Here is a 16086-nt window from a genome sequence, read left to right on the forward strand (position 1 = left end):
TCATACATCCCTTAGTGTAAGAGAAAAAAGTATGTGCATGTAAATTTAACCCACGCACGTAGTGATATACATCATGTTGCCCCTAAACAGTCGGATGCGTGTGTGGGTACATGCATATGCTCATTCATTAGGTTATGTTTATATATTGTAAGCTAGGTTAATTTTGTGTTGAAAGTATGTGGCTTAAAAGGCAATGCACAAAATAATTTTACTGTCAATATTATTTGTAAGGGTGCCCTCAAAATTTTGCAAATCCCATTTGGGGCAGAATTTGAGCAGGAGACTAAATAAGATGTGAACCCCAAAATAAACTAGGAACAGCACAATTCAACAAGTGAGACCATCACTGGATCAGGGCCCAAGATCAGCCCCTTACACAAATAAGCCCTAAAACTAGTCACAAAACATCTGTTTACCAGGAAATGCACAGAACTCTGAATGGGGTGAAGGGGGAATCTTAGAAATACTGTACAAAATAATGCAATGAATATTACACATAAAAGGGTACCTACTAGGGAAAAAGGAATGTGGGGGAGTGGGTGTGGCTCACCTATAAACACTCTACCCTAACGTGTGGCTCATCCACCCAAGCACACATTCCATCCATGAGCTGGAATCAAGTCTATGTTTAGCATGACCAGTAAAACTCAGTTAGGGTGGAGTGAATCATTTTGCCATCAGGCTGAGGCAGGCATGAGTTGTAGCCACGTGCGACTCACCATCATCTAGTAGTGAAATCACAGATGGAGCCAGGTCAGACGTGAGGCACAATCTGAATGTTCCTTTTATCACTTATTGTTGCATCCAGTGCATATTTCCCACCGATAAGTCAAGATGCCTGAGACTATTTCTAGGTGCTAAATGTATTCACTTTCATCCGTGTAACATCTGTATTGATAGGATTATATTTTATGTATGTATGCAGATACTATATAATTGAAATTGTCTACTCTGAATTAATTTTGCTGCCTTCAGTTTGAAAACTCAGCAAAAATTGCTTTCCAGCAATTATTTTTAGCAACACCAACAGGTAAGTGGCATAGAATAGCAGCTTGCAAAACTTGTATCTATTTGTTGGTTATACAAATGCAAAAAACCAGGGGAAAGTGGCTTTAGGGTGTTGCAAAGTTTAGGACATCTTTAAGTAAAACTGTATATTCATTGTTTGTAATGCTCTGATATGACATAAATAGGACCTCTAGCACAGATTCATGGCTCCTCTCCTCGTGAGAGTTGCATGACCTCTTGGCTTCCTTGGGAGGTAAGCGCTAGCAGGAGAAGTCCCTATAATGAGGACAGATGGAAGCTCAGACATAACAAGTTATGTATTTATTAGTGGAAGAGTGGGCAGAGGCAGCTGCTGCTGCATGTTGCAAAATACTTTTACTTTCCCTGGGCCGGTTACCATCTAAGCAAGGGTCCATCCTGGGTCAAGGAACCTTCCCTTTGGAAGGAGGTACACTCTGTAGGGACTGTCTAGGGAGGTGCGACATACACAAACTCAGTCAGTACCATAACTGTTTCACTGCCCTGGCTTGCCACCGAGAGCAACCAGACAGTAAGTGTGAAAAATCAGGGCATGGTATTGAGGGGCTATAGGTGTCAAAATAAAACAAAACCCCAAATATCAGACTGTCCCTATAAAATCAGGACATCTATTGCCCTCTCTGGTTTGTAAATGAGGGGTGGTAGGTAGACCTTCTGCCTGCAGCATCAAGCCCATCACCTTTTTTAGTTATTACTTAATTAGCTCTTTGGTACTATGACAACTGCCTTCTCTCGGATATTTAGAAGCAACAGCAGTAACCCCGCTTCCTCTCTGATCACATTGTGACTTCCCTTAGGACACTACTGCTGTAACGTCCTTAAAATCCCTGAGACATTCTTCCTCCATGACATTTCTCAATGGGACATGAAAGTGATTGCCCACACACTCGGAGGTTCCATAAATCAATCAGACGTGCCTCTTCCAAATTCAGTGCTTTCTCCCTCTGCCTTGACCATCTCACCTTCCTGCTCCAGGTCCCTTTGTGGTCTTCGTATCTTTGGCATCAGAACGAAATACCTCATTCTCCTCTTTAAGGTTTTGCACAGCCCTACATCTTGGCTTCTGCTGCATGGGTCTACACTTATCTAATCCCGCTTTCCCTCTTACGGTCCTTGTCTGCTTTTTCTTCAAACGTACCATGCTACCTTTACCCCTGAAGCATACTACCTTAGTCTGTTACACCACCCAACCTGCCATTTCTTTTTCCAAGCCCTCCACAGTCTACTTCCCCCTACATTCTCCCCAGTAATGACCCACCCACTTGTGCCAAACAGCATCTACATTATTAATCACCAGTAAAGCTACAAGAAAGGAACTAACATGATAGCCACCCTGAGAAAACAAGCAGCCTCACAACCCTACTTTGTAAAATTTTCTTTTTCCTGCCTGTCTGATGCCTTGCCATCTGTGTCAGGTCAGTTGCCTCTCACCTAGACTGAAATCTCCTCAGAGCAGTAATGTTTATTCACTTTGCAGGGTGCTAAGGATACCCAAAGAGTTCTATATCAATGCTAAATGACAATTACACCACTGCATGTACGTGCCTGGGATTCAGAATTGTGATCTCACACCCATGTCTCCTGTCATATTTTTATTCCTAGGTAAATAAGTTTGATGTCCAAATTTAAGGGAAAATCCTATCCCATCTTACCAGAGTGTGCAAAACTCAAAGCACAGTGAAAGCAGCCTTAGCACCCATGGAGGAACTAGTCATAGCAAGTCATCTTTTGGAGCTCCGCACCAAAGCTGATCAGGAAGTTTTTTAGGAAATATTTTTCTGTCAGAAAATGCTGATTCAAACAAACAAAAAAGCATTTATGACAGCGCATTGGTTCAGAGGAACTTTTCCTCAGGACATTTTTTCGGGTGCAGGATGGTATTCTTGTAGCTTAAGTGGAAAACCTTAGTCCCTGTGTGGGAGCAAGGCATCCGCATTTGTTTAAGACATCGTTGTAGTCACCATATTTGGATGGAAGCCAAGTACTGGAATAAGGCAGAAGTTCTGCTGGGCCATTTACCTCTGCTTGTGATCACTGGGGAATTACTACCTGCTGTCCATTTCCTGGGGTCAAGCTGTATTTCTGGCAGAATTCTGAGCAAAAGTCAAATTTTAGTTCACCCCGGGAGACAGAAGTGTTGTAGAGGACCAGCCAAGAGATAAACAAGATCTGAGAGAAGTACAGGGAATGGATGGTGCTAAACAGTAGGGTCTCTGGCTGTCCTTGGAGACTTATTTCGAAAAGAGCTATTTCCATGGTCATGGGTCTATAAAAGGGATTCACTGATCATCTCTAGTAGATCTGGAACAAACTTGGGCCACAGGGTATTTGCAGTGCCTGGCCTGCTTCTGCACTAAGAGTTGCACTCAAGTCAGTAAGGTCCTGCTGTGAAGGGAGTGGTTGGGGATACCCCATGATTTATAACTCAACTGGTGCTTGTAGGTGCAGTGCCAGTCTATGGGAACCAGTGCCTTTCCAGTCAGAACCCGGGTTTGCAGCTCAGGGGGTTGCTCTATTATAACACCAGCCTAGTCCCATTTTCTGAGTTTAGGATAGATTCCTTGGGCTGGACTCCTCATGGGCCACTGAAGATTGCATTGCCCAGCTCACCACAGTGTTAACACGGGTTAAGGCATCACGGGTATGTTCTTTCTTTAGGGACAAGTTTCCAGTGGGAGAGGTCTACTTTTATAGGCTTAGCTGGTGGTGTTGAATCAGAAAGCAGGGGCACAGTTGTGACCCCTTCTCCTCCTTTCTTCCCATCGCTCACTTAGACAAGTGTTGATCTGGATACCAAGATCTACAAAAGCAGCCAGACTCGCTGGTCTTGACTAGGGCCCATTCTTGTCCTACAAGCCCGACAGGAATGGAAATAACTAGCCACATCCTTCCAGTCAGGGGCTGATGAGAGTGGAAGTGAGCTGCAAAGTGGCAGTGCCCAATCCTGTCGGAGTTTCCTCAGGGCAGCCTCAATGGAACTGGAGCAGCAGAGGTCATCAAAGATGGTTGATATTCCCAGCAGAAAGATATCCCAATTTGACAGCACCCAATTTGAGTGCTTCGAACTGTGAAGAGGCCAAGTTCAACATTTCCCAGTTAGCCAGCCTATTACCCAGCCTATCTTGGCCCAGTCATAAGAGTAGGTCAGTAGTCAAAGCAAGGACAAGCCTATGAAGTCTCTGAATTTGGCGTGATTTCCATCAAAACAGTTAGGCAGAGGAATAACAGGTCCTAGCTCAGATGACAGCGTGGCCAGAGGGGCCCAGAGCCTAGCATTCAGTGCTTGGAGTTGACAGATTTGCTTCTACAACGCCTGATTCTGAGCAGCCAGCTGTGCCTGCCTGGAGTTTGATCTGCTCATGCAGCGTGAATGCCCCTTGTGGGATGTGAACTCCACTAGGGTCTATCTTCATTTGGGCGTCCTCCGAGGAGTAGGTAGGATCCAAGTAAGCTAGAAGGGTTGGGGCATGAGAGGTCATGCCTCATGGTTAGAGCTGGGGACGGAAGTCACAGATGGAGACAGTCAGGAGTCAAGACAATGGTCAGAGCAGGAGTCAGAATTGGGACAAATCAGGATGTCAGTCCGAGGTGGGGTGCAAAATCAGAGACCTGGAGTGAAGCAGGAAAGCAGGAACCAAGGGTAGCTGGCGATCTTGGACCAGGAGGACAGAACAGTCTGGGAGCAGAAACCAAGAGAAGGCAGGGTTCAGGAAGGAAGCAAATTGACAGGATGCACAGTGGCTGTCAGCCTGGGATACATTTAGGCTACGTCTATACTGCAGCCTTCTTCCACAAAAGCTTATGTAAATGAAGCACGGAGTAGAATACCACCTTGCTTCATTTGCATAATTAATTAGCAGCCGTTTTTACGCAAAACCCCCCTCTTGCACAAGAGCCGTTTCTTCCTGAAAAAATGAGGAAGAAACGGCTCTTGCGCAAGAGGGAGTTTTTGCGCAAAAAGGAGCCATCTACACAGCTCCTTTTTGTGCAAGAGCCTCTTCATTTGCACAAGCTTTTGCGGAAGAAGGCTGCAGTATAGACGTAGCCTTAGTTGCTTTGAGAACTTTCTCTGCTTAAGTAGTGTGACTGAGTGAATCAGTGGGGCCAGATATCTCCCCCAATCAGGAGTTTTGTAGGTAGAGCCCTTGGTGAGTTAGAGTTCCCCATGCCCACTTCACTACAGGTTTCACAGAGCTGACATGTGGCAGCCAGTCTGAGCACTGCCTGGGGACCCTCATGCTAGCCCGAAAACAAGAATTTCATTTCACAAAAAAATTCCAGGTTTGAAATGTGGTTTTGTGCCATGCTGGAATGAAGCTTGAAACCTTTCTTTCTTTTTTCTTTTCTTTTTTTTTAATTAAATCATGAAACAGAGAGGCCTAAGAATAGTCAAGAGTATGTTGGTTAGGGCACAGGCCTGGGCATGGGAGACTATGAGCCACCAATGTGATTCAGCCATGAAAAAGGAAAAACCAATCCCTAGCACACTTCTTCCATTCCACTGGCTTACCTTCCTTCCCAGGAAACCAACCAGCTCTAGATGGATCAAGTCATCTACCTCCATGGCTTACAGGGGCACATCAAAGGTGGGTTTTTTGTTTTTTTTGTTTTTGTTTTTTTTAAACTGTAGGTTCCATCCTCTGTTCTACTGGCAATTTCCCACAACCCTGCAGCCCTAGACTATATACAACAGACATGCCAAACCCAAGATGAACTAAAGGCTCACCTGAAGGATACCAAAAAATGCTACAAACAATATGGGCACCATCAACCACAGGAGAGGCCCACCTTTTCAGTAGGCCAGAGGATCTGGCTCTTGACAAAACGTTTACACACAGACTACCAGTTCCTGTCCGGTCCTACCTAGCAAATTAATCCAATCAATTTGACTCAATTCCCTCTGAATACACCCAGTTTTGCACATATCACCCCAGGTTCCATACATTCAGTACTTATTCCATCATTGCTCCCTACCACCACACCTGCACACTTTCAGGACTATGATGATCATATTGTCCATGAGATCCTTGACATCAAAGTAAGACAGGGTCAACTTGGGTAGCTCATGGATTAGACGGCTAGGGCCCTAAAGAATGCTTCTGGGAACAGGTGGAGAAGACCCACACCCTGACCTTTCACAAAACCACCCTGGAAAACCCAATCCAGTACCATCCAGTGGGAAGTGATGTGAGGGACTATTGATATCAAACCTAGGCCTATAGGTCCCCAAGCACGGATGTGAGGGACCACCAATCTCAAACATAGATCCCTAAGGTCCCCAGGCAGTGGTAAGCCTGCAGCTCATCGGCACCAATAGAGAAGGGAGCTAGCAGAACCCGCTCTCTCACCAGGGTCTCTGTCTACAGAGATATTGATAAGGGGAGATGTCTGGCTCCACTGATTGGCCCAGTCACACTACTTAAGTCAGAAGGAGTCATAGGAAGTTGTCCAATTAGGGGCATCCCTGGCTGGTAGCCACTGTGGACCCTGTCCCTGGTCTCATTCTTAAGCTTTGCCTTTTCATGGTTCCTGCCTCCCAATCTGTTCCTGGCCTCCTTATCCCAGATCTCCATCTGCCCCCAGTTCCTGCTGTCTTTTCTCATGCTGGGTCCCGGATTCGAACATCTTGCCCAACTGACTCTGGATTGACCCATTTTTCATCACCTGATTCTGACTTCAGCTCTTTCCTTGACTCCTATCTCCAGCTCTAGTTTCTAGCTCCAAACTCCAACTATTAGGCTTGATTAGCCCCAACATAGTTCTCATAGCTAGTCCTAATCTGCACCCAGCTGAAGTATCTCAGAGCAGTACCTTGTGGTAGCTCAATGCATGGCACTACAGTGGAAGGTTTTGTGCAGGCCAGGAAAAGACAGAGGGAGTCTGTAAGCTACATGGAGTCACTGCTCAAAATCACCATGTCTGGGGAGCAAAATAGGCCACAGCCACTATTGCTGCAGGAGGAGTGGCTGCATGGTTCTCCACAGATCGAGGGAAAGGGGGATGTTGAGAGGGGAGGATTCCTTCTTCCTGAACTCTTACATAAGAGACTTCAGAAAGCTTGTGTCCCTCAGGGGTCTGAGAAAAAGGGTACAGGGCTAGAGCTCAGCCTGTTCTGTGGGTTAATTCTGTCTCCACCACTAACTCACTGCAAGGCCTTGGGCAAATCTCATTCCTCTTGTGGCTCTGTTTGCACAGGGGATGGTAAAATAGGAGGAGATATACCTAATCACCAGTCTCAGAGGTGATTAGTCCTTGCCTCTACAGTACTTTGAACATACAGAGCTAGGCTGTCTAGTCTGTGAAAGGTGTTTTGCACTGTTTGAGAAGTGCTGTATGGATTCAACTACCCATAACCCCTGGGACCAGGGAACTCTACTGGCAGAAAGAGGGCTGGGTGGTGGAGCTGGTGCCGACTCCCCACTGTAAAAGGAAAGAGGGGAGGTGGTGTCAGGGGCATGCAAAGGGTGGGGTGGGAGAAAACAGGGGGTGGGGATAGTCATAGCAGAAAAGAGCAGAGCTATGCTCATTCCTCCATTGGTGTAATGTCACTGCTTGCTCTTGCACAAGTAAGTTAGCACTACTCATCAGCAACTCTAACATGTGACCGTAGGGCCACAACTAATTCTCCCTGCAGGCTTTATCCTCTCCACTCTGAGCAGAGGCTCAGGCAGCATGGAGAATTGAGCCCATCAAGTGCTATGAAAATGCTAAGCATTATTTACTATAATTTAGACTTTGTGCAGGTGAGGCAGGTTTTACCTTGAGTTACCTGCTGAGTGAAAAGCGTGTTTGAGGTGGGTAGATAAAGCCCTTGGCTGTGTCTACACTGGCATGAATTTCCGGAAGTGCTTAAAACGGAATACTATTCCGTTTTCAGTTTTTCCTGAAAAGGAGCGTCTACATTGGCAGGCTGCTTTTCTGGAAAAGCCCTTTTTCCGGAAAAGCGTCTGTGGCCAATGTAGACGCGCTTTTCCGGAAAAGAGCCCCAATCGCCATTTTTGCGATCGGGGCTTTTTTCCAGAAAAGACTACTGGGCTGTCTACACTGGCCCTTTTCCGGAACAGTGTTCCGGAATAAGGACTTATGCCCGAGCGGGAGCAGAATAGTTTTTCCGGAATAGCGGCTGATTTTGTACAGTAGAGCATCGTTGCTTTTCCAGAAATTCAAGGGCCAGTGTAGACAGCTCACAGCTTATTCCGGAAAAGCAGCTGATTTTCCGGAATAAGTGGCCCAGTGTAGACACAGCCCTTGTGTAGGGTCTCAGGAATCTTGTCTTGGAAACTTGTTTCCAACATAACTACCATTTGGTACAAGCTGATGAATCCCAAGACAAAGGGGAAATGCTTGCTGCTGAAGTGTCTGTTATACTCCATCTCCACAGCATAAATTGCTTTAATTTCTATAGACCCTGTTCCCTCAGGATTTTTTCCTGTAGATACAAAATAACTCTTGATTTCCTCATGATTCACTAAAGGATTTGTCACATAGGCACAAAACTGAGAAAGACTGGAGGAGCGGCGAGTTTAGAGAAAAGGATTTTTTTTTTTTTTTTTGCAATTAGTATTACTTTGTTGGGATTATCAAGATCTAACCTGTTGAGAAGCTGAGATGGAGGGGAAATTAGTGAGTCTAACACATCAGGTAAAATTTGATCTATCACTTATTCGCTGTTTAAATAGTAGACTCTGAGCAGCAGCCTTTGCATGACCAGGGCTGGACTATCAGCAAGCATTTAGCCACACAGCCATGCCACATAGCCTACCTAATCACAACACAGGGGAGAATTTGGCTTTCATGGACACCTCTGAAGTTCCATCTTGGTGAAAAGAATTTGGCCTTGAGTTGTCAGTGTGTTACTGACTTGTGTTACCTAGTATGGATCAGTGAGTGAACATGGGACAGGAAGCCTAGCTTTGCTGATGGCAGTACAAAAACATAAAGGGCTATATCCATGCTAAATATAATTTGTCTCAGAGGGGCTGGCCTCCTCTTGGCCACAGTATAACTGGTAATAACAGTAGATAACTAGATCCCCTATTTGCCATAAGAATGGGCATCTAGTTTCATAGGCTTTGTATGTCCAAAAACTAGACAAGTCTTCTGGCTGATCCGTCATAAGAACCCTTTGATATATGTCCTTTAAAAGGAATCTCCTGTGTAACTTAATAACCTTTGTTATATACAACTGCTGTGTCTAGACTGCATCCCTTTTCGGTAAAAGGGATGCAAATTAGACATATCGCAATTGCAAATGAAATGGGGATTTAATTCCCCTCCGCTTCATTTGCATAAACATGGCTGCCACTCTTTTTCGGCTCGGAGCTTTGCTGGAAAAAAGCGCCAGTCTAGATGGGGATCTTTAGGAAAATAAAGCCTTTTCCGAAAGATCCCTTATTCCTCTTAAAAAAAGGAATAAGGGATCTTTCGGAAAAGGCTTTATTTTCTGAAAGATCCCCATCTAGGCTGGCGCTTTTTTTCCGGCAAAGCTCCGAGCTGAAAAAAAGCAGCAGCCATGTTTATGCAAATAAAGCAGGGGGATTTAAATCCCCGCTTCATTCGCAATTGCGATGTGTCTAATTTGCATCCCTTTTACGGAAAAAGGATGTAGTCTAGACACAGCCAACCTGTATATGCTTACTGCAAAAAAAAAAAAAAAATTAAATTAGACATTTTAAGAAGTGCTATATCAAGCATCTTGGTTCCAAAATCTGGAGAAATGGAGAAATAGAGAACAAAATTAGTGCTAGGATATTAAATGCATAGCTCAAATGGAGAAGAATAAGTACCATCAGAAGCAACAGGAAGATATCAGTAAAATGGAAAGGGAAAGTCTGTAAAATGGAGGTCCATCCAGTTTTAACGTATGGCACTGAGCAATGGGCAACAAGGAAGAAAAATGAGTAAATGCAGGGGAACCAACAGCTTTGCCAGGGTCCTAGGAAAGGTGTGAGGAGAGAAGTCTCTGCACTCTCGGAATGGGTGGGGCCTTGGTCAGAATGGGTGGAGCCAGAGGTACCCAGCCCTCAGTGCCACCTGGACTATTGCTTGCCCCCCTCTGTAGCCCTCACTGCTGCCTGGAGTGTACCACACAGTATTCCAGCAGTGACTTATAGGGCCCGGACCTCCAGGTGCTGTCCCTGTCACAGTAGCAGCAGCCAAGTGCCCCGGACTCTTTTGAATCACCGGGCCCCAAGGCAGTTTCCCCTTTTGACCCCCACATCCAAAGGCCTGAATAATTGATCTGCTCTGCAGGACTGCTGATAGTGAGATAGATGAGTGGTGTAAGTAAGAAAGACCATATGAGGAACGTGTATGTCAGACATACACAAAGTAACAGCAATAAACAAAAAAAATGGATGGCGAGCAGGCTTACATGGCTTGCCCATGTAACATGCAGTACTGACAACTATGTAGAACAGAGAAAGTCCCACAGATCAAGAATGAAGGAAAAAGACAGAGAGAGGATGACTCAAGAAGCAGTTATAGATTGGTAAAAGGAGAGCTGGTCCATAGTGAGGACTCACATTGGCAAGCTACATCTTTCCAGGATGTGAAAAATCTACACCCTCCAAAGTCACAGCAATGCCCACCCAGCCACTGGTCCAGAAAGAAAAATTCTGCCACCAGCCTAGTGCTATCAATCTAGCTACCACCATGCTGATGGGAAAACTGCTTCTGCTGGTGTAAGTAGTGTCTATGTTGACCCATTACAGTGGAATACCCGAAGACATGCTAGCATAATGTCTAATAGAGGACATGGCATTGAACACCACACTTTAGAAGGAGAGGACTCAGTGAACCCAAGTAATACAGCTAAATAAAGTGAGGAGAGCTGAAAACAAATGGCTTTTCTGATGTCACCCCTGCTATAAATTACGATACATAGAGAACAGAGAGAGATAGAATGTCATGCGTATGTTCAAAGGAAACACAACTAGCTGCTATGCTCTGAGGGTACGTCTACACAGCAGCATTATTTCAGATTAACTGATGTTACTCCAAAGAACAGTCAGCGTCTACACGACAAGCAGTTATTTCAATCTGGAGGACTTCTTACTCCAACTCCTGTAACCCTCATTTTACGGAGTAAGGGAAGTCAAAAAAAGATTGCTCTTCCTCATACTTCCTGCTGCATAAACAGCACCAAAAGCCAAATTAAGCTATTTCAACTTGCGCCATGCCATTGACGTAGCTGAAGTTGCGTAGCTTATTTTGGCTTTAGCCTCACTGTGTAGATGTGCCCTGACTCTGTTGAAAGTTCAGAGTTTCCACACTGACAGAACCTAGATATTGATCCATAGAAAAGTTTTCACTTCACTGGAGGCTGCACGGCAGTTTCAGCATCTGACTCGGAGGAAAGTTGTTCGGAATTCCTTCAGGCGAGTTGGAAGGCAGCGTTCACTTGAGTAACAAGAGGCCCAGGGGGCTTGCAGATGCCCTTTTTGCTGAAAACTTTTTTCTTGGAAAGCAAACTTCATTTTCTCAACTTGCGTTTGGCAGAGGGGACAAGCATACAGAAGTAACGTGCAAAACATTTCATTCTGGCATTAGTGCATATAGTCCCAAAGAAGCTAAATTCATAGCCCTGTTCCCTGAGAGCCTTTTCTATATCAGTCTCTACTAATCATCCACACTTGATTCCCATGCCCTCCCTGTCACTCTGCTTACACCACTTTTATTCTCTTTCCTCTGCCAACTCTCATCCCACAATCTCTTCCCCCCCCCCCCCCCCCTTTTTGGTTCCCTTCAGATATTCTTCTCTGCCTTCGGGCAAAGCTGATCAAGAAGACTGAAACATTCTCTCTTCCCAATATTGTGCCCTTGTGCCCAAGTAGGTTCAAGCTTATCTCTACATGAACAGAGAGATATGTGGCTCAGCAGTCAAGATCAAAAAGTGTACAATTATTCAGAAATGTAAAAAGGTCATCAGGACAGAGCGGTTTTTCTGGTCTATAATGCCTGGCATTATTGGGATCCTCTTTGGGACCTGTGGGCACTGCCCGAGAAACAACTGTAAAACACATTTAGAAACTCAGTTTGTAGGACTAGCACGTCAGCATTAGGAATCGTGGGATACCGATGGCACGACACTAACCACAGTCCACTCAAGATCAGTGCCAAGCTTTTAGTAACCAGTTTTCGGTTGCTCAAGACAATTTCTTTAATGCCGATATTAAAGGTCTGTTCTGTCATCATCTTAAGCCATGTCCATATTTTCTTTGGAGCAATAATTAAAATAACATATTCACCAGCTGGTTTTTTTCCCGAGATTTAATCTGCTCAGGCTCTGATTTACATATTAAAAGCACTAATTAGCCCCTCAGAGTGTCTGAGCACGGATAGTGCAATAACTGGTCATGTAGTCACTGGAGACCACTCCCTAGTGCTTTCAGTAAGATCTCGTGTATACAGCCTCAGTCTCTGGATGGCAGTAATGGCCATGTGTAGAGGGTTGTCTGCTTTGTTTCACAGCATTAAGGGACTGTAATGCTGGATTGCTTCATTCTTGTATTTTTTCGTCTCTTTGAAGTGTCGTGTTTGATCTGTCTGCCTGTCTGTCAATTTATCTTCCCCGCTCCCCGCCTCTCCCCACCACCTCACATGTCAGAGACAGAGAATGGACAGCCTTTGGCCAATGCCGTTGCTGAAAATTCCAATCCAATCAAAGACACAATGGTCTTTTCTCCTAGCTTTGATGCAGCATTCAAATAAATAAGAAATGTGCTCTGAAAAAAAAAAACCCCATCCAGTACATCCTTTGAGTTATTCTTCCGGCTAAGGATATTTGAAGGAATAGTTTAATTTTCTTTGCATGTTTAAAAGTCATCTACAAAACTGTGTAATGCTGGCTCTGATTCAAATTAGCTCTCTGGCCTGGAGGCAACACTAGGTAAGGGAGATACCCAGTTTGAATCCTGATTGTTCATTCTCCTATCTGGCTAGAGCTCTGAGTCCTGTGGGGAACATTGAGTTCTGCACTTAGCTCCTAGGGTGCCTAACACAGCTATATTGGAGAACCGTATTAGGAAAAGAAGTGTGCTCAAAACCCCAACCTTTGGTTTCAGAGGTAATTTTGGACCCTAGACAAGTGTTCTGGAGTGTACAGACCCAGAAGGGCCCATATTTTAAAGACATTAAAAACAAAACAGTGCCTTATTATGCAGCTAGTGTGTAACATCAGGCATAATCCAGGGGCTGAGGCCAGCAGACAGGCTGGGATTCTAACCTCAACTCGGTCATCCACTTGTATGTAAACCTGGGCACGCCACTGTTGCCTATGATAGCATGTATATGGCCCATATCACCATAGCATCTGAGCATCTCAGTTATTTATCCTCTCAGTACTGCTAGGAGATGCAGAACTTCTGCAATTCCCACATGAAAGAGGGAACTGAAGCAGAGAGAGACTATGACTTGGATAGGCTCACAAAAGGAGTCAGGAGCTGAGCAGGAATTCAGCCCAGGTCTCCCACTGCTCAAGCTAGGGCCACAGTCTCAAGGCCATCATTGTTTCTCACTGATGCCACCACTGTATGCCTCATTTCCCCCCGTCCATAAAATGTAATGATTGATTCTTGCCTACCTGAGACAAGGTGCTCTATTCACCACTGGGGCACCTTTTTCTGGCCACATCTGGAGATTAGCTCTGCCAGGCCAACAGCCCTTCTAGAGCTTGTTCACTCCATCACTCAAGATTCAACTGATCCTGCTTCACGGCTTAGTCCTCCAGCCACGTCACTAAAGATTTCCCTTTACAATGGGTGCAGGGGCATCGAAGTCTTTTTGGGCTCACTGTCCCTTGCCAGCCTTCTCTTTCACAGCCCCATAAAAGTCTCACTTCCTCCATGGCTGGTTGCAGAATTTAGGCCCATCCTCTACACTGGAATCTAGCCCAGGTACCCTACAACAAGCAATCATAGTCCTGAACCTTACTGGTATATCCCTAGGCTGCTTCTTACCATGCCTTCCGTCACCTCAAGAGTGACTGCAGCCTCTCTCTGAAGTTCCCTTTGGCTCTCAGCTACTGAGCTCTCTTTCTACAGCCCTCCTCCCAGCTGAGCTTCCTCTCTAATTAGCTCTTGCTCCCTGGCTTCTTCTCCAGGTGCAGCCTGAGTAATTAACTGGTCCATCTCACCACCCTAACCCCTTCACTTTGTGTGGGGTGGACATCCCATTACACCTCTTTTGTAGAGTTTTGAGTGCTATGAATGAATAGCTTTTCATGGGAGAGCCAAGTATTATTAACAGCGCTTGTCCACTGGCAGATCTCACATGCAGAATACACATAATCAGGTTTCTGATTTCTAACAAACTAGGACTGGGGCTCCCTGGAAAGGACATGGGGACCACTTTGACAGTATGCTATATAAAAAAAGTCTGTAGACTGCCTTGGTGAGATTGGAATACTGCATGCAGTGGTAATGTCTATATTTACAGAGTATGTAAACAAATAGAGAGGATGCAGAAAAGGGCCACAAAATGATGCACTGGCTGGAGAAAATACTTCATAGTGAACAAATGTAAAGAGCACAATCCATTTACCTTATCAAAAAAGATTGAGGGGTGACTTGATAGTGGTGTATAAGTACCATCATGGGGAGAAATTCCAGGAACTAAACAGCTCTTCATTTTAGTGAAGAAAGGGCATAAAAAGAACCCATGGCTGGCAGCTGAAGTCTGACAAACTCAAATCAGATTTAAAAAAGTGTTAACAGTGAGAGTCATAACCATTGTAATAAGCTATCCATGGAATTGGGGGGGTTCTCTGGAACTCAATATGTGCACTTATCAAAGCTGTTTCCCTCTCTGGAATTCTGAGTGCAGAAGGTGAAGGCCCACACAAGACCTTAAAAATACCTTGCCTCTATCCGCTTCTGCTTAAAAGCTCCCCAAGGTCACAGATTCCCTGGTGTTGGGAGGTAGGCTGCCACCACCAAGCGAAAAACCCCTTTCTTCTTGAACCCAGAAAGAGGCACTTGGAACTTCTTCCAGAAGGGTGCCCTCAAGCTCTTTTACCGCAAGAGAGCTTGGAAACAAAAAACAGAGAGAAACATTGCAATCTCTAATAGCTGACCTCTCAATCTTAGGCATGGATTCACATACCTTCTATACCTTCCAGGACACAGGAATCAAATCATTGCCTAAAAAGGTGATTTTATTAATAAAACAAAAATATATACACCAAAATTCCATCCCTAGGATGCAGCTTAAAGTTACAATGTATGGAGGTGGAGAGTACATGAACTTAACATACAGAAGTTTAACCAAGCAAAAAAACAAAGAAAATAACCTGATTGCATCTTAATAGGCATTTCCTTATCTACTCACGATCCATGCTTCAAGGTCCAGTCCATCTGTATGTCCAATATTCTTTGTAGGCATGGTAGTTCTGCCTGGTTCAATTCATCCTGTTCCCCCAACTACTGGCTTAAACTCACACAAAGAACACCAGGCAGGTATTCCTTCAATTTCAAATCTCAACACCTTCCCCCATTGGCTCTCCTGGATCCCTGCCAACACCTCCTAGCTACCTGAGTTTAATCTTTTGGTTACTGAATGCTGGGATGTCCAGAAAAGGCCAGCACTCTCAAGTTTGTGGCTACTTGAGTTTTAACTACTACTCATTATACAGAGCACATTATGCCGGTGCTCTGGCAGCTGCACTGGCTTCTGGTATGTTTCCAGGAACAATGTAAGGTCTTGGTTATGACCTACAAAGCTTTAAACAGTTGGGTCTAGGGTATTTAAAGTATCTTCCCCCATATGAACCTGCCCGGAAATTGAGGTCAGCTGGGGAGGCTCTGCTCCGTGTTCCTCCACTTGTGGAGATAAGATTAACATCTATATGGAGCAAGGACTTCTCAGCTTTTGCTCCCAGGCTATGGAATTCTCTCCCCAGGATATTCACCTGGTGCCAGACTAAAGCCACCCATTTTATTCGTGCTTTTATTGGTGTTTGAGTCTGTCTGTGTCCCTCCTCTCAAGATGTCCTAGCAGGTTTTAAGTCCCCCGGGGTCTCATTTTAATTTTTTATATATA

Source organism: Pelodiscus sinensis, chromosome 4 (genome assembly GCF_049634645.1).
Source record: "Pelodiscus sinensis isolate JC-2024 chromosome 4, ASM4963464v1, whole genome shotgun sequence".
Classification (NCBI taxonomy): Eukaryota; Metazoa; Chordata; order Testudines; family Trionychidae; genus Pelodiscus; species Pelodiscus sinensis.